We start from the raw sequence: 27,521 nt of genomic DNA on the forward strand, positions 1-27,521 counted from the left end.
GCTTAGACTTCCACAGCACAGTTCATTATCGAAGGAGGTCAGGACAGGAACTCAAGCAGGGCAGGAACCTGGAGGCAGGAGCTGGTACAAAGGCCATTGAGGGGTGTGGCTTAATGGCTTGCTCACCCGCTTTCTTATAGAACCCAGGACCACCAGCCAAGGATAGCACCACTACAATGGTCTGGGTCCTCCCCCATCAATCACTAATTAAGAAAATGCTAGCAGCTGAATCTTAGAGAGGCTTTTTTTCTTGATTGAGGTTCCCTCATTTCAGACGGCTCTATCCACAAGCACACTACCGAGCACATTGCTAGGGTAACAATGCAGTAAAGGAAAAGCCAGGTTGTTAAAAGTGTTTTTAATAAGAATAATAGTTTGTTTTCCTCAGCACTGGTCAGCCTTCCCTAGGTACACAGTCCCGGCCAATTTCCGAGTTATCTCAAGTGAGAGACAAAGAATTAGACAGGATTTAACCACTGCGCAGGAAGCGTTGTTACAGGCTAGGAAAGAAACCACCCAGGACTTGACTTATTCCAGACCTGCTTCTGTCCCAGGAGAACTTGAGCCTGTCACTTCTCCTCTCACACTCATTTGTAAGATGAGGAAGCTGGACCTGATACCGCCAAGGTCTCTTCCAGTTCTCACCTTCTAGGATCAGTCAGCCTCGTTTCCTATTAGTTGAAAAAAGGAAAACCTTTTCTTTTTTTTTGACTTTCAGCAGGATGAAGCTAAAAATAAAAAAGCCCTGTGAAGTGGAAATTCATTAGTCACTCCAGCGTTGCCAGTAATGAGGTTAATAACGCTGGCCTGCAGTCTCAGAGAACTTCTGCATGAAGTCATTGTGTGCTCCGTTTGATTAGTCCTCCCAGCAACCGGCCGCTGTTATTACCTCTATTTTACAGATGAAACCCAAGCATCGGAAGGTTTGGGGAATGCCCAAGGCCACAGCACTGAAAGCAGCTGAGCCAGGAAGCAAGCACCAGTATCCTTCCTCCACATTGCTGTGCCACACAAAAGGTCTTTTCTTTGTATGAATCAAAATATGGCTCCTTTAATATGGAGTCAGTACTTTCTCAGAGACCTCTTGGACTTAGCAAACTCTATCAAAGAAACATGTGCTCGGTAGGCAGAAATGCCTCCCGTTTAGCCCCAGTGACACTGGCAACCTCCTGAGTGTCAGTGGCACGTTCATATCTTCCGCCTCCAGCACTTAGTATTTGCCTGAACTGACTGCTTTGTGGTGTTTCTCTGTAGCGATGCAGCAGTCGCCATCTTGAGATGGTATGATGTGAGGTTGTCCAGATGTTCAGTAGATCTCTCGGGGTGTAGCTGTAAGAAATAGGGAAAGCTTTTATGGGTTTAGCTTTGGATTCTTCTGTATAAACTAGTGTTACCAAGCTCTAGAAAGTCTACATGAATACATTTGCAAACATAGTCCTTTGGGAAGTATGGTAGTCCTTTGGGAAGATTGAAAACAGGGCCCATTGGATCTTATATTTTAATGTTTGGCCCCTAGTTGGTAAAACTGTTTGGGAAGGATTAGGAGTTGTGGCCATGTTAGAAGAGATGTGTCACTAGTGGTAGGCTTTGAGGTTTTTAAAAGGACACCTACCATTCTCTCTCTCTCTCTCTCTCTCTCTCTCTCTCTCTCTCTCTCTCTGTGTGTGTGTGTGTGTGTGTGTGTGTGTGTGTGTGTGTGTGTATGTGTTTCTGGAACAGTGAACCCCAAATACTTTCTTTTGTAAGTTGCCTTGGTCATGGTGTTTTTTCACAACATTGAAATAGTAGCAAAGAGAGTATTAACCACTGAACATCTTGCATGAAAGGATGAAATTATATTTGTTATATCACCAGGGAGAATGCTGACAATGTATTTACAAACCAAGGAACTGGGCAGGAAGACTCAACTGTGTAATGTAGGCCTGTGTCTTGGGAATCCAGAGAAACTATACGAATTGAAGTTTCCCCAGTAGGCAGAGCAAAATAAAATCTGCAAGTAAGTACATTCAGGGACACCTCCCTTCCATGAGATTGTCTCTTCTCAGTCTATCGCCATCGTAGTTATGAAAGAACAATATAAACCCCATTTGTCCCCATTTAAGGACCCCCCATTTGTCTCCATTTTGAGAACCAGGCTTGAGTTTTAAAAAAGACTGTAAGGCACCAGCTTCAGGAATAGACCATAAGTCCCAGAAACTAGGTCATAAGACACTAGCTCTAGGAACAGACCATGAAATCCAGAACAAGATCATAAAACCCTCTCCCAAAGAACAGCCTTGGAATAACCAGAAAAATGGGAAATTATCTCAGAATGGGCCATCTACACTGGGCAGCCCTATTTCATCACATGGTTGAGCATTCATTACATAGGAATGTAGACCACTGATGACCTATGACCCCCTAGCACCCGCCAATGAAATTTTAGATTATCTGATCCTTCTAGAGAGTTCCACCGCTTGCCTATAAGAAGGCCTGCATGCCTTTATCTAGGGTTGCCATTTCAAGAATTAGAAGGTTGCTAATTCCTTTAGCAATTTTTTGGACCCTTACATTTATATTTAGACAACTTCTTTATTCTCTGAGGATCCAACCTTCCCACTTTGCTCCTTTGACTTTTCTTGACTTTTCCTCTATTCATAACTGTCTCCAAAGCTGCCTGGGCCAAAGGGGAAGGAGCGGCAGGATGAGATAAAGGTTCTACGCCTTCAGAAGTTCCGTTGGCAGAAGACCCTGACTGCTCGTAGACAGAAGGCCTGATACCTCCCTCTCAGCAGAGCTGGCTTCCCATTATAGGTATCTTCCTGAGTCTTACAGATTCTGAAAGAAACCAACAAGGGCAAAAGGTAAGATCATGCCAAGACAGAAGACACTAGCTTCTCCCCGAGTCTCAGATAATTACCTCTGAGATTTCCTGTATTTGCAGATCCATGAAAGCTTCTTTGTTGTCCTAAGAAAACCTCCCATCTCACAAGTTAAAAGGCATGTTTTCTAATACATGCCAATAGACTACAGATAACTAAGTGATATAAAAATAAATGCGATAGCCATCCACAAAAAATATTAACATGTGTTGGAATTGATTTTTTCATAATATGAATATTACTGGAAAATAGTTTTATTTATCTTAAATGAACATATTTAAGAATTTGGCTCATAAGTTGCATGTGTGCTTAAACAGTGGTAATCACGACTCCTTACTTACTCATTCCAGGATCTTACAACAGGTTTTTCAAATTCTCTAAACCTTTAATCTATCCTTTGCCTATAAAGTAGGAGGAATAAGTTCGCAGGTTTATTATGAGGAGCATCTGTGATGCACGCCCCAAAGATGCTCAACAATGCTAACATCCCACAGTAAAGGAGGTCATACACAGAAAACACCGAAGGATCTAGCTGGGGAGGGGGCTTATTGTCAATAACTATCAGCATTTCCCAAGTCCATTACCATCATGCTTTATCATAAAAATGATGTACCGAGAATCTTCTTTCCAAAGACTAATCTCAATAAATTCCCTGTGCTGTTTATAGCAGAAGTTCTAAAAGTCGTGCAATCCCTGGAGGGGTGAGTATATCACCCTAGTAAACACTGGTCCTTAAGGTCCTTTGTCTGTACCAAGTGAACATGTCTCTAGTTTACAAAAGTAGCAGAAAGAACAAATTTTTCATAGAAACCATTTTCCAGCAGACTTGATCAGACATCTGAACAAGAGCAACATAAAGAATCCACATTTTTATAAAGGTTGGTCTTGCCCGGTTTTAGGGATATTCTCATGAAGGCCCTTCCCATGTTAGGTGCATAAAAGTCTTTGTACCCACAGATGACTAGGGAAACCAGGAATGTTAAACACACAGGGTGTCTCCTCAGTGGAGGAGATAAAATCAAATACCTGCATTCCATCTAGAAAGAGAGTGGGTCTTGTGAATGACCTGGTGACCTTTTGCTATTTGTGGAACCAGACCTCACCCAAATCCCCCAGAATGATTATCCCAGACTCTGCCTCCCTAGACCTTTATCTTTAGCTCCCAGTTAACAAAATCTATTCTTAGGGGAGATATCATATCTACTTGTGGCCTCCTGACCTCTATGCTGTCTAGGTTAGAGACCACACAGATTCTAGGCTTTCAGCTATAAAACCCACCTTCGTGGTCACATGTACTTTAAAGGGGAATTTCTGTGTAGCCATGCCTTAAGTTTTCCTGTGCACCTGGAATTGGAATGATTGTTGCCTGGTAATCTCTGGAAGGGGAATGATTGTTTCCTGGAAATTTTATTCCAAATTGTACTGTGTTTGAATATGCTGGCAGTAAAAGCTCTCTAGAAGTTTGATCCAGTCTAGGTCAGGGTGAACTGAACTTTCATTCTCTTCTCTTTGAGGATTGTTTCCCTGCTCCTGTGATACCTGCAGGGACCCCCTCATCCCAGGTCTTACCTAATGTGCCCTTTTAAGAATAGAACTTTTCGGGGTTGGGGATTTAGCTCAGTGGTAGAACGCTTGCCTAGCAAGCGCAAGGCCCTGGGTTCGGTCCCCAGCTCCAGAGGGGGGGAAAAAATAGAGCTTTTCCTGTCCTTGAAAACTATCGAGTCAATTACTAATATGAAGGGTAGCACTCATTCCTCCTTGTATTGTCCATGTTGTCTACATAAGGTTAGTTTTTGTATTATTACTTGGCCAAAAAAATCCCAGGAAAAATATATTCATTCTTCCATTAAAGAAACACAGGGAACTGGTCCAGGAGAACTGGGGAAAGATCCAGGGAATCAGAGTCATTGTCTTGCCAGAGAAATGAATGCTCTGATGGGAGACAATACTGGAGGGTAGGTGTGCCAAATCATGGGTCTGAGAGAAGTCACTTGAGACCTGAAGAAACTTCCACCTGCTAAAGGGGAACTAAAAGCTCGTCGGGGAGTCAGAACTCACTTTGAACCTTCTGCATGACTTTGGATAAGTCAGTTTAACTCTTTGAGTCTCTGATGGCATCTACACAATTGAGTTGACATTTGGTTATCTCTAGGCTCCCTCAGTGATAAGCTGTGTAAGCATCTGCACAGGAAGAAGATTTAGCTATAGGACAAAAGGGGTTGACTTTGACAGATCCCCAAGATTTTGGGAAGCAAAGATCCCTGTCCTGCTGATTCCTTTGTGTGACCCAATAAGAATATTTTTTTTAAAGAACTAAATGAAACACACTCGTCATTAATCAGAGGCAATTGAAGGTCATTGCCAGCCTCACACCTACCTTGCACGGCCTCCCGCTCACGTCCCTCGGGACACCCCACCTCTTCTTTAATGCCTTGTCATGATTCTCAAAAACTGTGATCACTCAAGGTTGAAGCTTTTAATCTCCCATGTATAAAAGGATATGCAAATAGAGTTCAGTTTCCTGTTGAGTCCCTGCCAAGGTCTTAGCCTGGCAATTCTGGGAAAGGAGCCAAAGACCTCATATATCTCAGCTGCTATTCCCCCTTCTCAGCCCCAGTCAGCAGCTGGAGCTCTGGGCTCTGCTCTGCCTTTAGTCTTAGCTTTCCCCAAGTCTTCTTACTGAGCATTTTAGTAACGTCGCTGAAAGGATGTGATATACAGCTGGCTGCCAAGTAACCAGACAGAGTGATATCTGCTTATATTTGAGAACAGTAAGTAAAACCAGAAAGTGCGTATTCATTTGCTATGACCTCAAAATTTAATCTTATAAACTACTCAAGGTACTGATATTGATTAAGTCTGAGACTGGGATGCCAATACATTGTCTGTATCACCACAATGGGGTCTTGTACTTGTATGAGGGATAAAGAAAGCAAGGTGTATAGGTACAGTAACAGGCCAGAACAGCCCTCAAAACAGAGGCCCGAGAACACAGGACACCTCACAGTGACTCCTGATTGAACACACAGGCATCCAGACCCAGCTTTTCAATGGAACACAGAACTCACTAATATTCCAGTGCTAATTTACGTATCCCAAACTATATTAAGTATGACCATATATTAAACATAAAATTCTCACATTTTCTGCAAATGCTACAACCTATTTGTGTCTCTCAGAACTTCCCTTCTGAAGACAACTCCCATCAGAACCTTCTTATGCATTCTCTGTTCCATTATAAGGCCATTCCATTATAAGTTAAGTTTTACAAGCTCTTAGAAATCCCTGTGGGGAGATTTCTTCTTTTATTTCTCTGTTATTATTCTAGGCAACCAGAACCAAAACTCATGACAGAACATCAGTAAAAGTTCTCTGTATACTATCGTTCCAAACCAGGTCATTCTTCGGTATCTCCTTCAGCATTTACTCTCTCTCTCTCTCTCTCTCTCTCTCTCTCTCTCTCTCTCTCTGTGTGTGTGTGTGTGTGTGTGTGTGTGTGTGTGTGTTCTTGATCCACTGCCCTTACCTTTTACATTTAAGCCCTTGAGTAAACTCTACTCAAAGATGCCGATACCCCACATTTTCCACATCTCAGTTCCTCCTCCCAGTCTTCCAACAAGGATCATCTCAGATTATTTGCAAAACAGTTTCTTCTTCCCTTCTGTTTTTAAAAAGATTTATTTATTCATTTACTTATCATAAGTACACTGTCGTTGTCTTCAGACACACCAGAAGAGGGCATCAGACCTCATTACAGATGGCTATGAGCCACTATGTGGTTGCTGGGATTTGAACTCAGGACCTCTGGAAGAGCAGTCAGCGTTCTTAACCACTGAGCCATCTCTCCAGCCCTCTTCTTCCCTTCTTACTTCTGGGACTTTTAGTTTGCTTTGGTTTGGTTGAAGGCACATTGCCCTGGGGTTTGGGGGAGATATCTTTCAGGTCCATTCCATCTCATAGTCTGAAAGTTAACATTCACCCCCTCACATCAGTGACCTGGTGTCACAGCACACAGCACTGGCTTGAACTCCATCAACCGTATAATCCTTGGAAGTGCTGATCCAGAAAACTTCAAGAGCTTCTAGCAATGCACAGGTCTGGCTACCATCACTGTAGTGTATCTTTAGGGCAAGTTGGGTGGTCGAGCTAACTCCACTGTTAGGATCATGGTTGGATCTTAACTTGTACGGTTTCTGCCACACTCCAGAGCAAAGCGTTACTGTACTTGTTCTATGGACCTTAGGAAGACACAAAGATCACAGGCCTTCGATGATAGAAGAAACACTGACATTTTAGGCAGCTCCAACTCCCTGCTCCATGTTTGCTTTGCTAACCCCACAGGTCCTCTTCAACGTATTAATAGGTCTGGTCTGGTTGATAATAACCTAAGAAAATAAGTCAGCACCAGCTTGTGCTGACGTGCAGACCCAGTGTAAAATAAGTGAATCTGACCCGGAGGAAAATATTTCTTTCTCATATTGCAGTCCCTGTACATTACATCTGCAAGTTGGTGATGAAAATTGAGATTCTCTCCTCCGTGTCCTAATCAACTCATCTGTCACCGCAGAGTGACATGGATGGGGAAACGCTTTGAGGACAAAGCACACTCAAAACATCATAAGGAAATCTTGAAGAAAACAAAAAGCTTTTTTCCTCTCAGTTTCTCTCAAGGTTGTTTGCCAGCGGGGTTGAGGATAGCTCTGCCAGCCTTCAACCTCCACACCCCAAGCCATCTGGTCTCCATCACAGCTGGAAGAAGGACCTCCTTGTTCAGCCTCGTGAATGCCATCGCCATAAGCCCACTAGTCAGACCTGACTCTGCAGCTTGGCTAATGGACCTGGAAGAGCCCGTGTTCCAAGGGAAGTAGAAGGGGGTGGGACACACGGGGCCCCAATGCTGGGAAACGACGCGCGTCGACTGCTGACTTCATCTTCTCTCCAACTCCTTAACCCAGCAGATGCAGCTTCCTTACGAGGCACCAGAGGCGCAGGAAGCTCACATCCTGTGGTTCTCCATTCCCCTAAAAGCCCACATTTGAGTTCCTTTCCAGTTCAGAGAACCAGAGCTGCTGGCACGGAGCCAATCAACAACAGATGCGAGCCAAAACCACCAACTACCGGAGAAGCCTCCACAGAGACAGGCATGAGAATCAGTGTCCCAGAAATTCTCATAATTATGGTCCCTTCAATCATTTAATACCTGCTCAGAGAGAGAGGAGGGGCCTGGTAGACTTTCTCCTGATGTTTAATTCATTCTGTTGGGAATTAAGACGCTTGAAATATTCCGGAGACTTAAAAAGGCTTAGACAGAGGTGAGGGAATTACTGGAAAATCAGTACTACACTTTTACTTGAACTGCTTGGAAATCTGCAAATCTATCCTGACATAATGCCCCTATGTCACCGACATTGCCCCTCAATTTTTGAGTCCCATATAGTGGCCATACACTAGATGGACATTCAAAGCCATGAGCACCAGGATTTCGTCCCTCTGAATACAGAACAATTAAGTTGAGGATTCTGGTGATTCAAGCAATATCTTCTACATGTGATAGGTCTTGTGGGGGTGTCCTTGACTTCCAGTTGTCTGTAAGGAACTATACCCTGGCTGTCAGTATGTCTTTTATTTTTAAAAAAAAACTCATTTATTCATTTTATATATATGAGTACACTGTAGCTGTCATCAGATAGATCATTATAGGTGGTTGTGAGCCACCATGTAGTTGCTGGGATTTGAACTCAGGACCTCTGGAAGAACAGTCAGTGCTCTTAACTGCTAAGCCATCTCTCCAGCCCCAGTATGTCTTTTAAAATATACCTTTCTCCCCCCCACCCCACCCCCCAAAAATAGTCCTCATGTGCTGTTTACTTAGTAAAAAGGAAGACAAGAGGAGGAAAGGGACAAGGTACAGAGGGAGAAACAAAACATTCATGCCAGGAAATGCCACTGTGCAGACTATTTATCATTGGAGTTAATAACAATCTGACCTCCCCAGGAAATGTCAAGGTCCATATTACAATGTATATTTTCTCTTTGGGCTATGAAAAAAAAAGACATATAGAATTCCAAGAGTTCTACTGTCCTCTACGGAAGGTGGAAAGGGAAGAGCGAAGAGAAGGAGAGGATAGCTGTGATAGAGTGGAATGCTTAATTGTGGTATAAATAATCTAAAGGATTAGCCCTGGATAGGAGAGGCCAGCAGTGGCTGGTGCCTGTGAACTATAAAGCTTGTCATCTGTGGTTCCTCCTTTTCTTACTGTGTCCTCTTTCTGGGCACTCCATATCCCTTTTGTATTTTCAATTTATTTGCATTAAAATCCAACTTCAAGAAGGGTCCAGAAGCTGATTTACACTAATACTTGATTAATAGAAACAAACAAAAAAAAAATAGTGGGGTTGGTTAAGAACACTTGCTGCTCTTGCAAAGGACCTGGGTTTAGTTCCCAGAAGCCATGACAACTTAAAGCCATCTGTAATTCCAGTTGCAGATAATTCAACGCCGTCTTCTCAGCAGGCACTGCCCATATGTGGTACGTAGACATACATGCAAACAAACTCATACACATAAAAATATTTTTTAATAAGGAAAGGTTTTAACTTTTCTAACACAGGGAAATAAGGAAACATTACGTTTTAAAGGAGCTCATAAACTAAAGACTAGAGCAACTGTGGCAGCATTTCCAAAGACTGAGAAATACTGCCCAAAAGGAAAGACAGAAGATGACACTGTCTTTGGAATCTCTGTGTAAAGAAATGGAGGGTGGACTTCCCTTCCCACGTACAAGAAAAGACCAGATTGAGCCAAGGACAACACTGACCTGACCAAAGAGAAGGGCGAAGGAGCAGAGAGCAGAGTTGGAGCCAATGGATGAAGGTAGGTAGGACTTCACTTCAGGAACAAGAATAGTCTGCAATCGTCCAGCGGGGCAGCACGCATCCTTCTCTATGAGAGCCATACATGGTCACACACTCACCCTTTACTGAAAGCCAAACTCAGTGACTGAGCTCTTTCCCTCCCCAAAGTGCTTCATAAAATTCACCTCACCTGACTCTCCTTCCCTCTCTCAGCTGCCCCCTTCCTCTTCCCAAATATCCCTTTCTAGTCCCTTGTCTTTTAAAAAAAACATAAAAACTGTATATGTGGGAAGGAGTATGAACATGTAAGTGAGGCCCTCAGAGACCAGAAGAGGGCATCAGGTCCCCGAGCTAGAGTTAGTAGTGGTGGTGAGAAGGTCCCTGGGAACTGAACTCAGGTCCTCTGCCAAAGCAGTGTACGATGTTGAACACGAAGCCATGTCCACGCCCCTTCCTCATTGTCTGTTCCTAAATCTAAATTCCACATATGAGACAAAATATGTCTGGTTTACTTTGCTTGACATGATTACCTCCAGTTCTATTCATCTCCCTGAAAATGGAATAGTTTTATTCCTTTGTAGCTGAAGAAAGTTTCATTGACAATACCTATTTTCACGATTAGCCCCATAACATTAAAATTGCTGTTTCTAGATTGATCTTATAAACAAATATTCCTAATCTCCACAATAAAACGTTTTTTAAGGACCTACTTAAGCAGTATCAAAGACTGAATAATTGCTACATTAGTGTCCTTTTTTTAATAACTCCATCAGCTGGCAGCCATGAGCATCCAAGAACAAGTACTGATTGTGACATCATTCTAAGTTAAGATATTTATACTCAATTCTATTCCACTGTTGAAAGAACAAAAAGTGAGTATGCACATTATATTATTGGTTTTGTTATGTTCGAAGGAATCAAATATAAGCTGTTCCTTCTTTGAATTTTGATAAGTGCCTTCCAATAAAAAATAGAACAGTTTGTGTTGTCAACAACATTTTCCTAGCATGTAAAGGCAGCACCTTTTCTAGAAAAAAACATTGGTTAATTTTCAATCCAAAGTACTGGCTGGTTAATGACTTATTTACATTATCATTGCTAGTGGACTACAATATTTTTCCAAGTTTGATAACAGGTGAGTAACTTTGTTCATTTTTCTATTGTCCACGCCCCCTTTTAAGCTTTTAGTACTTAACTTACAAGTGTGATTTTTTTTTTTTTTGTGCACCTGAGTTTTAAGATTCTAAACCGCAAGAGCTTTGGTGGAAGGTTCTGGGCCAGTAGGGATGGCAGAGGGTGGTGATGGCAAAATGCCAAGGAAAGAAATAAAGGATGTTTTTGAACTGCTGTGTTTCACTGTGCTGGCACATCACACAGGTTAAAGTCTATTAAACCTCTGTTCAAAAACACTCGGCTGTGGCTCCCTGAATACGTCTCGGCACTGCAGAGTCCATTGAGCGCTGTGGGGAAATATGTAGGCTTTACTGTCCCCTTGTCTTGACTATTTTCTTTTGTTGTTGTATATTTAGTCTGTATTGTTACTGCAAGCATTTCAGAATAGGAAGGAATTATCACCGAAGTCTACAGTGATAAAAACCCCTAATCAAACTCCTCAATATTTATCAAGCGGACTGATGGCGACTGAGTAGCAGTAGACTATGTCCCACGGTGTTTATAAGAAACCAAAAGGCTGACTCCAAATCTACACAATTCCTTCTTCCAAAGAGCTCAAGCCTTGTGCATAGCAAAGCGAGTGCTCGGGAAAAAAAAAGTTGTGAAATTATCTCTGTACTGGAGTAAGACATGTTTGCTAAATCCCAGCTGTTTACAATGATATATTTCCAAATCCCATTACTGGATGTGAATCTCGGGGGAGAAATTCTCACTCTGAATTCCCAGATCCTAACAGGGCATGTGCCTCATTCTGAGGAGAAAACTGCCAAGTGAGGAAATAATGGAGCAAGAAGGTTGCACAGAACCAATGTCCTGTGTGATGAAAAATGTAGACCTTGCCAAGGGAAAACCTGAGTCACTGGGAAATAAGAAAACGTGTGATGGAAAGGATATCTTGTTGGGTCAAGACAGCTAGAGGATCTTTTGAAGATGAACCTTAATTGGTCCTTGCAGACAGCATGGCCTAGCATCACTGTGGATTTCAAAGTCAAATCTCTCCTCTCATGAATTCAGCAGAAGCTCCTTCCTTGCACAGTAAAGACACAAGTCCTTTCCACCCACTTAAACTTAGGTCGGGGTGAGATGTTTCCTGGAAACTAAACACCATTTCTGTTCACTTCAGAATCACCAATGCTAAGACCATAGATGTGAGGGTTTTCCAGTCTTAGACTCTTCTCCATTCTTTTCCTGATCCTACATGAGTAGGTCTAGAGGCACAAATATGAATCTCTTCATCAGAGGATGACAATCTCCAATTAGAATGCCATGTTGCTTTCCTATTTTTCAACCTAGGAAAGCAAATTCCATGCACAAGGGGAAACTATGTCAAGAGCTCCTTTCTGTCCTGTTGAAAATAACAGGGTGTGTGGTTCCAGTGATAGAAATAGCGACTCAATCAAAATAAAATCAAAGAAGCTCATTGTCGGAGAATATGAGCAATTCATGGTCATAACACTTTTAATGAAATTATCATTTTTTTTCATGCAGAAATAGATTGCTTATTTGATAAAAGCGCAAACTCGTAGATATTAACTTTTGAAGAGAGTAATAGTTTGTAATTGCCTTCTTACAGCAGACTGTAGACGTTCAGAGTTACAGAAAGAAATGTGATGAGCTTTCTGGCTCACCCAGACAAAGCACGCCAGAAAGCATATGGCACTCAGAGATAGAAGGTTTAAAACATTCGACAGTCCCAGGGTTCTTGCTGGTTGTAATGGGAATGGTTAACCTTATAGAATAGCAGATCTGCCTGTTACTAGGCTATCTGGGTTCTCCCTGTCAAGCCAGTACGTCCATCTTGGCATGATTCCAGACTCAGTGCACATGACCTTCACGGCGTTCTCGATGGAAATTAAAAAGTTAAGCCCAATCTAATCTTCCCTTCGAATGAGAAACAAGGAAGCAAGAAGAACCAGCTGCACAATTTCACAAAGGAACAACTAAACGAATCCAGACTATGAGTATTGTGGTTTGGATTGGATCTGAATGTGCCCCCTAAAGGCTCAGGTATTCGTGCTATTGGGAAGCAGGTAGAGTCTTTTAGAACTGGAGCCTAGTGGGAAGTTAAGAAAGCTACCGGAAGCACCTGTGTTTAGAAGGAATCGGTGAGGTTCTCAGGCCCCAGTCAATTGTGGGGTATTAAAAAAAAAACAAAGGATTTGCTTTTATTTTATGTATTTTATGTCCTTTGCCTGCAAAGCTGCACCACATATATGCATGGTGGTGACCCACAGAGGCCAAAAGAAGATGTTAGATCCCTGGAACTGAACTTGGGGGATGGTTGTGAGCTTTCATATGGGTGTCGAGAGCCAAACCTAGGTCCTTTGCAAGAGCAGCAAGCGCTGTTAAACACTGAAAGAGAAATAAGCCTGCAAAAGGACAAGGCTGGTCCCTCTGGGGTCTCTCGAGCCTGGTCTGTTTACTGATGCTGCCTGATGCTGTTCACTGCAACGTGACACGGGGAACGCATAGACTCGGCATACTACTACTTAAACTTCTTAATTCCAAAGATGTAAGTAAATAAACCTCTCGCTTTATAAAGTACCTTATATTTCATCGCAGTAAAGGAGAATGGACTGATACGGTGAGATGTTCTATAGAATAGCAGGCCCACTCACCGCCATGATATGAGAAAGGGGAGGGGAAAGGCACAGTGAAGGGAGACAGTGGGTGAGAACTGTTACAGGACTTAAAGGGGGTAGATGGGACATAGAAACTATAACCACTCTGATCAAAAGAACTACAGTTCCTTTAAATAGATCTTCGTCTTTTTAATCTGTTAAAAAAAAAAACAAAAAAAAAAAAACAAAAAAAAAAAAACAGGGACTTGAACAAATCTGACCACCGAGATGTTATTCAATGATTTGAGAAAATTACAATTGACTTTGGTAGATGGGAATGGGATTGTGGTGGTGTAGAAAACATTCTTCTTGGTTAATGTATAATAAAGGCAATCACAGTGGCTCCACCAATAATCCCGAACTGAAGAGTCTGGGTTGACCAGATTGCTGCCATTTTGAAAACAATGTGGTCTACATAGTAAATTCCAGGTCAACCTGTGATTCAGAATAAAACCCTGTCTCAAAAAGCCACATGAAGAAAGTTAATGTATGTTGAAGTAGGCTGTAATGAGCTGTCATATTTGTGATGTATTTTTTAATTTTTGAACAAAATAAGTAGAAAATGTAGTCAATGTTAATACTTGTTAAGGGTAGGTGACAAGTCTGTGATATTCTCCTACTCTCCTTTGGAATATTCAAATATTCCAATAGTGAGTATGGATGGTTAGGGAGTGTTAGGGAGACTTACTTCCAAACTACTAGCAATTTATGGGCAGCTATACCATTAAAGAAAAATCTCTCCCCATCAACTGTTAACTATCTACATATCCTCGAGGAGGTATGGAACCTTATAAGACCTTCCCCTAGCAACTGTTAGGTACCTATACACTCTTAGAAGCTACATGGCCTCATAAGCAATGTCCTTCACCATGAGGGCAAGTGCATGGCCCCAATAATGTACAGGTCTCCTCCAAGTAGTAACAATTCAAGATGGCAATGGCCAGGCCAGGCCCAGATGACAGTTGAACAAAATCATGATATATTTCTCACATAACAATTAATCCTGTCTATAACTATATACATATCAAAAAACTAAGAAAACACTTAATGATTATGTGTCCATTTTGGATTTTTATTGTTTCTTTTCTCAACCCACTTCAGTCAGCAATTTTGTCATAGCAACAATACGAGTAACTAACACAGCAAAATTTAAACATGTAAAGGCCACAGACAAGTCTCAGTCCAAAGACCTGGTTCATTTTTATTCCTGTCTAGTTGCTAGATTGACCAATATAAGGTGTGGCAGTCCATTCTTCCCCTTCATGGTTTTACATTATCAGTTCCAAGTATCAACTATGTAAATAAAGAAACACTTATTTTAATAAAAATACTGAATTATTGCCCAAGAAATGCAATACATATATCAATGATAGGCAGTCAAACTCTTGGGTAGTTGTTGAGCCCTTCTATGTCAACAAAGTTGTCATTAAGTGGATATTTACATTTAATGAACATACTACGTATATTGAATATAATGCGGTCAGACTCTCAGGTCATCACTGAGTCCTCCTATGTCACCAAACAGTCACCATGGGTCCAGCATCTGACCACCAGAAAGAAGAAATTAATAGTAAGCAACATAGAGATTCACGGCCCTTCACTCTAGAAATCCCAACCAACATGTCCAGGTCAAACCTATCCTATCTACAAACCTAGAAGGCTGTCACTCACTCAAAATGGTTTCTGACCATTGTTCATTGATTTCTCAAAACATGCCGAGAGGAATCCACAACCACTAGCAAGCAGGCAGTGCGGTGAAACAGTAGAGAAAAGCTGGAGTCTCCTGCTGCTGTTGCAGCTTTGACAGCACAAACAACAGAGAATTCGAGCAAGCTTCTCAAAATATGGCTCTGTCGAGGCCTCAGGTCCCCAAGACCTGCTCAGAGAACACATGAGAATCAGATCTATTTTCACAATGCCAAAACAGTATTTCTTCTTTCACCATGTTGACATTTGCAGAGATGGAGCAAAAGGAAGGTTGGATCAAACGTCAAATGCCTCAACATGAGGCAAGAGAATTACATCAATGTTCTAATAATATCCCCTGTGTTCTTCATTGCCATAAGAAAAAAAAAGCAACTTCAAATAAGTATTTTTTTTTCGGAGCTGGGGACCGAACCCAGGGCCTTGCGCTTGCTAGGCAAGCGCTCTACCACTGAGCTAAATCCCCAACCCCAAATAAGTATTTTATTGACTCTATCAGCTTTTGGGGACTATGTGTCTGTTTGCATGAATGTGTACATGGATTAATGTACTGTGTAGTTGTGAAACTTAGGACCTCACACTAGTTTGCTCAGGTTGCCATAAGTGAACAGCATGGACATAAACAACAGAAAGTAATTTTCTCATAGTTCTTGAGGCTAGAAGTCCAAGACCAAGGACTGGCAGGGTTGGTTTATTCTTAAGCCTCTTGCAAGGTGGACAGCTTCTCAACATATTTTCACATGGTCTTTCTTCCGTGCACACACAACCCAAGTTCCTCTCTTATAAGGACATCAGTTGGGTGTGCAGACAATTTAACTATCACCTCTATCATGCCTTTGACCAGAGTATCTATCTGGCTGATCCAGTTTGGTACTTTATTATCTGTTTCCTCCATTCTGGTAACTCCATGTGTATCCCAGTCAAAACAATGCTCTTGGTAGAAAAAGACAACCTTACCCGAGAGAGGGAGACCATATTTAGGTCAAGGGTATATGAGCAGCTGCTATAGTCCCAAGTTAGAAACCTGCAAGCAAACTTCCAAGGCTATTAATTATGTTGAACTCGGTCTCACCCTGACAGCTTCATGTTCAAGAACAGTCATGTTCTGAAGTTAGAGCATGCTGTGGAATTCTGTCTTTAGAGCACCACATGGACAATTCTATCTTGACGTATGAACATATATGAATTCCTACAGGAGACCCATTGACAGAGTGGGCCCCCCTAGAACGCCCTCTCTGACTTGCAGCAAATGTTTGCTGTTTATGAACACTCATGGAGGAGCTTTGTAAACTATGAGCTTCCTGCACCTTCCAAGTTTAGTTAGTTGGCTTCCTGAATCTTCTGATTCTCGCCCCATGAGAGAGTGTTTCAGTTCAGTGAAAATAACAACATGTCATCAGTTTAGGAAAACTAATAACTGGAGGCTGGGATGGCCCAGCAGTTCATGTGACTGCTGTGCACGTGTGAGGAGTGGAGCTCAGATCTGCAGAAACCACGTAGATGTTGGGTGGCCATGTCTCCTGCCTGTAATTTCAGCTTTGGAAGAAAGAGTTGGGATCCTCTGAAAAAGCTGGCTGGCAAGATTAGCCATGTCAGTGAGCTCTGAGAAACCCTGCTAAAAGAGGAATTAAGAGTAACTCTAGATCATAACCTCATGCCTCCACTTGCATAGACATGAATGTGTAACAATACACTCACACACATGCAAACCATGCATACATACATACATACATACATACATACGTTTGTACATACATACATACATACATACACACATGAAAATAGAAAAGATACTGAGATACTGGTGGTGGCTAACTTAACTGTTCTGATAGTTTCATATTATATAACATACTATAATAAACTTCTGGCTGCTGCTTTGCTCACTGAATCAGTTACTTCTCTGATGAATGGTGGATGATGTCACAAAACCATTCCTGGATAGAAGTTTCAGTCAAACTGCAAAAGGCTCATCATTTAAATATAACACAATAAGTTCACCAAAATGGCTTCAGACTCCAGATTCTAACAGTCGAGAAACTATCTCCTGCCACATTTTGGTTGTATTACTATTTGGTTGTATAGTACTATTGCTACAGGCCAGCCATGGTGGCTCATACCTGTAGTTCTGATGCTATGAAGGTTAAGGTAGCAGGATCACCATAGACTCAAGTCTAGCCTGGGCTACAAAGTGACTTCCAGTTTGGGCTTCATAGTGAGACTCTGTCTCTAAAATACAAGTAAATACAATCCACAGACCACTTGAAGAAGGACGACCAAAGTGCAAATACTTCGGTTCTTCTTAAAAGAGGGAACAAGGGGGTCAGAGCTAAACAAAGAATTCACAGCTGAGGAATGCCAAATGGCGGAGAAACACCTAAAGAAATGTTCAACATCTTTAGTCATAAGGGAAATGCAAATCAAAACAACCCTGAGATTTCACCTCACACCAGTGAGAATGGCTAAGATCAAAAACTCAGGGGACAACAGATGCTGGCGAGGATGTGGAGAAAGAGGAACACTCCTCCATTGTTGGTGGGATTGCAAACTGGTACAACCATTCTGGAAATCAGTCTGGAGGATCCTCAGAAAATTGGACATTGAACTGCCTGAGGATCCAGCTATACCTCTCTTGGGCATATACCCAAAAGATGCCCCAACATATAAAAAAGACACGTGCTCCACTATGTTCATTGCAGCCTTATTTATAATAGCCAGAAGCTGGAAAGAACCCAGATGCCCTTCAACAGAGGAATGGATACAGAAAATGTGGTACATCTACACAATGGAATATTACTCAGCTATCAAAAACAACGACTTTATGAAATTCGTAGGCAAATGGTTGGAACTGGAAAATATCATCCTGAGTGAGCTAACCCAAACACAGAAAGACATACATGGTATGCACTCACTGATAAGTGGCTATTAGCCCAAATGCTTAAATTACCCTAGATGCCTAGAACAAATGAAACTCAAGACAGATGATCAAAATGTGAATGCTTCACTCCTTCTTTAAAAGGGGAACAAGAATACCCTTGGCAGGGAATAGAGAGGCAAAGATTAAAACAGACACAGAAGGAACACCATTCAGAGCCTGCCCCACATGTGGCCCATACATATACAGCCATCCAATTAGACAAGATGAATGCAGCAAAGAAGTGCAGGCCGACAGGAGCCGGATGTATATCGCTCCTGAGAGACACAGCCAGAATACAGCAAATACAGGGGTGAATGCCAGCAGCAAACCACTGAACTGAGAACGGGACCCCTGTTGAAGGAATCAGAGAAAGAACTCGAAGAGCTTGAAGGAGCTCGATACCCCTTATGAACAACAATGCCAATCAACCAGAGCTTCCAGGGACTAAGCCACTACCTAAAGACTATACATGGACTGACCCTGGACTCTGACCTCATAGGTAGCAATGAATATTCTAGTAAGATCACCAGTGGAAGGGGAAGCCCTGGGTCCTGCTAAGACTGAACCCCCAGTGAACGTGATTGTTGGGGGGAGGGCAGTAATGGGGGGAGGGTGGGGAGGGGAACACCCATAAAGAAGGGGAGGGGGAGGGATTAGGGGGATGTTTGCCTGGAAACCGGGAAAGGGAATAACACTCGAAATGTAAATAAGAAACACTCAAGTTAATAAAAAAAAAAAGAAAGAAAGAAAAAAAAAAGAGGGAACAAAAAATATTCATAGGAGGAGATACGGAGACAAAGTTTGGAGCAAAAACTGAAGGAATGGCCATTCAGAGACTGCCCAACCTGGGGATCCAGCTCATATACATACAGCCACCAAACCCAGACAATATTGCTGATGCCAAGAAGTGCATGCTGACAGGAGCCTGATATAGCTGTCACCTGAGAGGCTCTGCCAGAGCATGACAAATACAGAGGGGAATGCTTGCAGCCAACCATTGAACCAAGAAAGGGGTCTCTATTGGAGGAGTTAGAGAAAGGACTGAAGGAGCTGAAGGGGCTTTCAACCCCATAAGAACAATATCAACCAACCAGAGCTCCCAGGGACTAAACCACCATTCAAAGAATACACATGGACAGACCCATGGCTCCAGCTGCATATATAGCAGAGAATGGCCTTGTTGGGCACCAATGGGAGGAGAAGCCCTTGGTCCTGCCAAAACTGGATCCCCTCCCAGTGTAGAGGAATGTCAGGGCAGGGAGGCAGGAAGGGGTAGGTGGATGGGTGGGAGAACATCCTCATAGAAAAAGGGGGAAGGAGGATGGGATAGGGGTTTATGGATGGGAAACTGGAAAGGGGAATAACATTTGAAAAGTAAATAAAAAATATCCAATTAAAACTCATCAGCTTAAAAAAATACAAGTAACAACTGTACACACACACACACACACACACATACACACACACACACACACACACACACACACACCATCCTGTAGTCATGGTTTCTTAAAGGGTATTTAACATGCCCTCTTGAAAAACTACTATCACTTTGCTAGCTAGACAGTGTCTGGCTCCTTTTAAATACTTACCCTTAAAGCCATAGTGTCAAAGTCCTTCAGGAAGGAAGAAGCCCCAGACCTTAATGGGATCATTATGTCAAAGAAAGAAGGCTAGGTAACAGCCAGCTGTCCCTGAGATACAGAAAGGGCAAGTTTTAGGGAGGCATTCTGGGAAAGATAGAAGGCAGTGGTGGGTAGGTCATAGGAATGGTATAATGAGAGAAGGGGAGAAGTGTGTGGAGAGGCAGAGTGGGAGGAAGCCCTGATGATATTTGATCAGGAAGGGGCTCAACTGCTAAATCAGGATTCAGGAGAATTGGGTTTGGAAGCTGAAGCGAGTAAAACATGACCTGCAGATTAGAGAAACAGGGGGAAAGACAGGCATGGAGGCTTAAGAACAGGGAAACTTTATCTCCTGCGTCACTGGAGTTTTGTTGTAGCCCTACAAATGAAGGGTTGAAAACGTCAAATTTAAACCAGAGGTTCGGGTTGTCAACGAATTATGGGGGCAGCCCAAGATCTGACTTGAAGGCTGTTTGAAACTTTTAGAAGACAAGCCAAAGGACTCTCTTTGAGAATAGAGGGGCTACTGACTGTGTTTATAGGTGTAAAATGAGCCAGGGCTAGCTGGTGTCTCCCCTGCCCCCAGAAATGGACATTTCCGGTGGAATCACAGAGAACAGACTTCAGGGGCCTGAAACAGGAGAAGGCTTAGGTCATCTCTGGGAACTGACTGAGCCCTCATCCACTTGTGTTCTGAGCAGGAGAATGGCCTGTGTTTTGGATAGTTCTGAGTGTAGTAAAGATGGCCCTCTTAGATGCTAGAGATCCAGTTAGATAAGACAGCAAACTTACCACTAATGCCAATGAGAATTAAGACAAATATCTTACTATATTTGCATGGTAATGAGGGAGCTAGAAACTATGGCCCCACATAGGGTGGGGTCCCAGGGTGGAGTACTGACTGGCTGCCATTTAGCCTTAGCTTTGAGAGCAAAGTGACTCTCTGAAGGAAACATAAGAAACCAGAACTGGGCTATATGATAAAAACCCTGTGAAAGGGGAGTCCTGGTGAGGCTGTAACCATCGAGGAAGCCCTTCTTGGGTTTTAATGTCCATGTTTAGGAATTTAGATGTAAGAATTAAATTTGTAGGAAGAAACAGTGAGTTTAGATGACCCCAAACTGCTAGAGCAACTTTAGTTAACGTCAGAGAGGCCACCATGATTAGGACACAAGACCAAAACACAATGACTAGAGTTCTATGGGGTACAGAGCTAAACAAAGGGTTCTCAAATGTGGAATATCGAATGGCCAAGAAGTACCTAAAGAAATGTTCAACATCCTTAGTCATCAGGGAAATGCAAATCAAAACAACCCTGAGATTCCACCTCACACTAGTCAGAACAGCTAAGATCAAAAACTCAGGTGACAGCAGATGCTGGTGAGGATGTGGAGAAAGAGGAACATTCCTCCATTGTTGGTGGGATTGCAAGCTTGTACAACCACTTTGGAAATCAGTCTGGAGGTTCCTCAGAAAATTGGACATAGTGCTACCTGAGGACCCAGCTATACACTCCTGGGCATATACCCAAAAGATGCTCCAACCTACACCAAGGACACATGCTCCACTATGTTCATCGCAGCCTTATTTAGAATAGCCAGAAGCTGGAAAGAATCCAGATGTCCTTCAACAGAGGAATGGATACAGAAAATGTACATTTACACAACAGAGTACTACTCAACTATTAAAAACAATGACTTTATGAAATTCTTAGGCAAATGGATGGAACTAGAAAATATCATCCTGAGTGAGGTAACCCAGTCACAAAAGAATACAAATGGTATGCACTTACTGATAAGTGGATATTAGCCCAAAAGCTCAGAATATCCAAGATACAAATTACAGACCACATGAAGCTCAAGAAAAAAGGAAGTCCAAAATGTGGATGCTTCAGTCCTTCTTAGAAGAGGGAACAAAATACTCACAGAAGGTAGAGGGTGGGACGGACTTGGGAGGAAGAGAGGAGGGGGAGGGAAAAATACAGAGTCTGTACTTGAAACTAGGGTGAGGTAGGGAAAGAGAAGGTGGGTTTCCTTAGGGGCAGAGCGGGGAAGTTGGTTGATTTCTTAGATAAACTGTGTTTGAAAGGGCAGTCTGTTTTCTCCTTTTATAAGGCTAGTGTCTTTGGTCAGGGTCATTTGCTTTTCTTCTGTAGTATCCAAATGGCTGGCTTCTTGGAACTTTAAGTTCAGTGTAGAGCCTTGGCTTGTGGGTAGAAGTTCTTTACTCTCCTTCTGTAGTAGCGAGCGATTTCTGTGGTGACTATATTCTGTAACAAATAGCACTGAATTTTTAGTCTAGTGTCTTATTTTTGCAGCAGGCCAGCTGGATTTGGTTTTAAGATGTGGGTTGTGTTCAAGTCTGTTCTACATAATAGAAAAGGACCCAGGCAGAAACAGCAGTGCCTTCCTAGGACGTATTTTTTTTATATCACAGAAGGTTTGAAAATACTGGTAGGAATTTATTATGAGTTCCTACTTGGAACTGAAACAGTCACTTGCATCAAAAATGCCAGTGTCAAGAATCCGGGTACACCGTGCCTATTGTACATCGGGTGGTAACAAGTCTCTATCTACACGGCTGGGAATGGGGAATGAAGAGTTGGAAGCTACAGTTGGGAGCTGGGTACTCACTAGAACACCCAGCTTTTTCTTTCCTGCAGTAGTCTCTCTCAGAGCAGTCTCTCATGACCACTTCTTGGGAAATCTTGCTCACCAGTACTGGGGTAAGTCTGCGGGTGACATAGTTTGATTATTTCCTCAACACAGTGACCATCCACCTCTGGACATCGCAAAGACTAATGCCCAACAGGAACATAGTCAAGGGTCTGAGTTACAACTCTTTGTTCTCCTCTGGACCTCTGCCTGTGGCCATTACATCTAGGTGGGAAGGAGTCAATAGAAAGACCTCGAGTGAAATAATAGCATCTATGTTAAGCCACAGGCGCCTCTAAAGATCTCCAGGAGTGAATACCAACGTTTCGTTCAATCCTACTTCCTCTTGATAAACAAGAAGCACCAAACTCATATACTCCCATTAATATTCAACATTTAACAGGGCCACTTTAGATGAACCTATTCTGCTGCCATGTTTTCGGCGATGCTCACAATGACCAAGAGCAAACAAGAATGGTATTTGAGAGCATGATTCAAGGGCATGACTCAGCCCCAAACCAGAAGTCTGTACAACTAAGATGTATCTATTGCATTTAGGCAGAGTTACTGTCCCTGCTTGATCTAGTCATACCCTGACCAAGGTCACTGGGCCAAAAGAAGTTGCTGGAGTGTGGGAGGCCATAGTATAAGGCAACATCAGCTGGAGACATGGATGCCTTGTAGAAGTCCACAAAAGAGAATCTGTTTACCAAGTTGGAACTTATGCTGCTGCCTCTGCAACCCCAGCAGGTCGTCATTTCTCTCACAAAACACCATATGGGCTACCGGCTCCAAATTAAGCAGCCAGGAGGTCAATGGAGAGGATAAAGATTTAAATTTACCTGAAAGCCTTTTGCAGACCTTATAACACAAGAGAAAAGCACATCAGGCAGAGGAAGTTCTGACACTTGGTGGGAAAGAGGAAAAACTGTATTGACCACAGACATTTTCTGCCTAACCCACAGCATGTAGCATACCCAGGAGACTTTCAGATATCTAACACAGTCCCCATGTGGGAAACCATCTGAGAGAAGACTGGCCAAAAAGTATGGATTGATAGGAGTGGACATTAGAATTTCTAAAAGTCCACGCTGACCCCAGAGCAGAGCCAGCCAGCAGGGCAGCAAGCATCAGGCAGCAGTGCCCAGGCAAGTCTGGCCTGAACTAACTGCCAAACCCTTTGATCTTCTGTGGCTTGACACGCAGAAAACACCTGGCTGGGGGTTCTCAGAGACAAGTGATACAAAGCCCAGGGAAGGTTTTTGTAATGCTCTGTAGCACCGTGATTGGAGGGATACGAGCACGGTATTTCAAACGCCATAGGGAGCTGTACAAAAACTGCAGGGTGAAGAACCATCTCCCAGGGAAGGGTCCTGCCCGAGCCAGCTGCCCTGGAGGATGAACACCATGGGGGCAGCCTGTCCTTGTTTGGAAGCCTGGAAAAATGTCAGGAAGTTGACTGGACAAGAGATGACCCCACCAGCTGGCCTCTGTCTCACAGCTGTTTCCTGGGTAACACTGTTACTTTGTCATTTACTCCCGTGACACACGCCCGTGACACACGAGGAATACAAAAGGCGTTTGTTAAGAGGCTATCCTTGACGGTGCTCTCATGTTGGTTCTACAACACTTAAAGAGCGAAATGAGACATTCCATGTGGAATTTGTGAAGTCAGGTCCCTGGAGGAACTTGCCTGAGTTCTTCCCTTTTGCAGCTGGGAAGGTGGGCTAGACAGAAAATTGATTTGTTAGTGGCCAATTCACTAGCCACACTTAGCAATTTTGAAGTTTTCTTCCTGGAACTAACCAGCACTTCAAACCACCTTCTCCCTCTCGTTATTGTCCTATATATTCTCTGACCTTAAGGCCACATGACTTGGGTAAAGCCTTAACTGGAATAGTCATGAATCCAAGACCTGATTGGTGCTGGCTTTCTGAGGCGAAGAGCTATGTGTGGGTCTACATTTAAAGCAACGGCAAGCTCTGCTAAGAGACTTTCATGTGTGTGCTGTGCAGGAAAGGTTTACTGTGGAGTATGTTGTTCCCGCATGCTGCTCAAACATCAACCTCCTGTAAGCTAACCCATCCTCATACACGGTAAGTCATGATGAGCCAGCTGGATGAGTAGCACATGCCATCTTTAAAGAACAGGAGCACGAGAATCCTCCAGCCATGACATCAAACCAAGAAGGAGATGGGAAACAGCTATCGAGGTTTTTGGAATGGCCTCAGTAACTGTGCTACTGACAAACTCATCTTTGGACAAGGAACCCAAGTGACTGTGGAACCAAGTAAGTCTTTAATTTGTCTGGATTGGGGGCTAAGGGATCTTCTACCTAAGGAGGTTGGAAGTATGAGGAGATGTGAAAGGAATAATATCCGCACCTTTGGCGATCCAGTCGTGTCGAGGAAGATGCCTGGGAAGAGGTGAACTGTGGTTAGCGCCTCCATATTTAAAAAGTAGGATTTGGGGGATTTGGAAAAAAAGAAAAAGCACACATCTCAGAAGAACCTGAGGGAATTGTGCCTGCGCCAGAGAATTAAGTCAAACTGTAGGAGTGACAGAATGGGACAGCTCAGCAGAATCAGCATTAATGTGTGCTCAGGTGATCAATCCTACAGCAGTGACCCCAGATTTAAATAGTTCTGACCTTCCATAGGCCAGACTCTGTCCCCAGGGCACCACAGAATGAAAGGAGTGTCTGGACACGGAGCGCGAAGCCAGATTAAGTAGGCATTCACTACAAGTGTCACCACAGTCCTCTGTGGAAGGAAGGTGTCCAGGCACCCGTGTCTATCTGGTCAAGCTGCAGATAGACACTGTCACTAGAGAGAAATAAAGGTGGAGGAGTGTGGTTCTCTGTGAGACCAGATCCTAGAATAAAAAGTAGTGAGGATGTGCAACTTAAAAGTTGTCATCGAAATTCAACAGTTTCTTGCTATTAAAAAAGAATGGTGTTTCCCACTTGGAGAAGGCTACCAACTTTTGTAGTCAGGTAGCAGATTTGGACCCCTAAGCCAAGGGTCTACTAAGCCTGTAAGGTAAACCTCACTGCAAAGGTCCTAAAAAATACCATGATAAGCTCCGGTACTCACCAATCACCAGCCCAGCTTCTAGGAAAGCAAACAGGCTCTCTGCCCTGCTGCTCTGACTTTCTGCTTGTTTTCCAAGGTTAAGAGAAGGCTCTTAAGCTTGTAACCTTGTAATCTTAAAAGGCAGTCAGGAGGGTCCTGAGTATGGGAAGTGAAGAAAGCGAAAGATCTGGAGCCAGGAAGGAAAATCCAAGTCTGGGGCATCTTCAGACCCCCTAAGAGCACCTACTGCAGGGAAACAGAGCAAGGCAGAGACAGGCCTAAAGCTAAAGTAACAGTAAAGTAGGGAATCTTAAGTTTGCCATTGTTTGGAAGAGTTTGTAAAGTCAAGCAACTTGGACTTTTGCCTTTAAATGTCTATGACTTTGAAACAACTCACTAAAATAACAGCATGTCCCCACTCCCTGTGAGGTAGAGACCAGTTTCCCTAATCTCCCTTTGTTCCTAGAGTCTTCCTAATGAGTTAACTTGCTCTGATCTACTGGGCCAATGTCCCCCCAAGTATAGAATAGCAGAAATCGCTTCTCAAATCCATATGGCTTAAAGTCTCCTTTTAATTATATTTTAACTTCAAAAGTGAGTGAATTTAAGGAAAATGATTTGGCAAACTGCGGCAGGTAGATATGACCCTATTCCCCCTCCAAAGGAAAAGATGTGATTAATTGAAGTTTGCCAGACACCCCGGCAGGGCATTAGATTATTCTTTGAACTGGAAAAGCTAAGGAGCATCTAGGGGGTAGGACCCAGAATGGTTTTAAATAGCACCTTCCTTTTTAACCAACCAGTGCTGGACTAATGAGCTACGGCTGCAAACAGGGCCTTTGTCTTATCTGCAGCCAACTTTCTTTTGATTCTTTCTTTGGGAGCCTCTTTCAAGCTCTTACTTGCAAGGTTCCCAGGAAACCCCAGACTCACCGAATGATCGAATCTACACATACCAGCAGATCCCACTGGGTAGTCTAGCCAACCATGGAGAGTAAACCTGGGGATACCATGCAATAAGGCACCACCATGTAAACTTGTTCTTGACATTGTTCAGGGCAGGAGTTCACAAAAGGGTCATGGTCCTCAGAAACATCATCCTAGATGAGGGTGGCTGTAAGATATCTCACAGTGCTCTCTGTTGTTGTATATCAGCCTTATATCACAATATTGCTTTTGGGGTGCTCACCTTGCACCAGTTCTTTTCTTCAATCTCACAGTGATCTTTTGAAATTAGTTATCACTTTGTGTTTTTGCAAACCAGGAAAATGAATCCAGGAGGGGGTTGCCCAAGATCACACAGCTTAGCCAAACCCTAATTTGAGTCACCTGTATGGTTCCAGCATCTGTGCTTTGAAGATCCCTGCGGTTCTGCCAAGCTGTACCTGCAGACATGCAGGGTTCATGCTGTTCAGAACAGCCACCCCTTCAGGACTCTGTGCTGTTTCCTTTCCAGCCACCATTTCCAACAACTCCCTGGCCAAGAAAGGGCTCCTACCCCCATATCCACACCAGCCCTCTCAAGAAGCAGGGGACAGGCTCGTCACTCATGCTACAGCTTTAGAGCCTCAGAGTTCATAACACAGAAAGGCCCAGACAATTAGAATATCTACCTGCCTCCCAAGAGGTCTGGCTAACTCTTATTCCTCTTGGTCACTGGCTCTTCAGCAGCTCCCTCTCCCCTATTTCTTTCTCATAAGCATCTCCAGGAACAGAGTCTTTATGCATGCAATTCTCTACTTAGAGCCATTCTTCCACCAGGGACTGGTATAGCTTTCTCCCAACCCCTACTTAGAAATGTGAGACCTTCCCAACCCACCCACAAACCCCTTCTTCCACTCTATTATTTATAGTCCTTTAGTCCGTCTAAAACTGTCTGTGGATTTATTACCTACCTCTCGTGGTCCATGGAGATAAACACGTTAAGATTTACTTTCCACAAAGACATTTAAGACACTGACTGTATTTTGTTACATAAATGATTCAGTCCATCAGAGGGCACCTCTGTTGTGGTTTACCGAAATGGAAGTATGCTAGAAC

General features: G+C 43.0%; 1 long non-coding RNA gene and 1 gene segment (V, D, J or C); one reads left to right on the forward strand and one right to left on the reverse strand.

Moving 5' to 3' along the window:
• The window catches only part of Trdcl (T cell receptor delta constant like), a 68,624-nt gene that overhangs the window by 28,197 nt on the left and 12,906 nt on the right, over positions 1 to 27,521 (forward strand). The window contains exon 4 of the C gene segment in view: positions 24,639 to 24,697.
• On the reverse strand, positions 344 to 27,465 carry LOC103693543 (uncharacterized). 2 transcript variants are annotated; one of them, XR_015638774.1, is made up of 3 exons: positions 27,377 to 27,465; positions 2,551 to 2,817; positions 344 to 1,329 (listed from the first exon to the last, which is right to left on the reverse strand). It is a non-coding gene; the product is annotated as an uncharacterized LOC103693543 (long non-coding RNA). The 2 variants fall into 2 exon arrangements; XR_015638773.1 differs by lacking the exon at positions 27,377 to 27,465 and adding an exon at positions 5,239 to 5,495.

The sequence above is a fragment of the Rattus norvegicus genome, chromosome 15 (assembly GCF_021556685.1).
Source record: "Rattus norvegicus strain SHRSP/BbbUtx chromosome 15, alternate assembly SHRSP_T2T, whole genome shotgun sequence".
In the NCBI taxonomy this organism is placed as follows: Eukaryota; Metazoa; Chordata; class Mammalia; order Rodentia; family Muridae; genus Rattus; species Rattus norvegicus.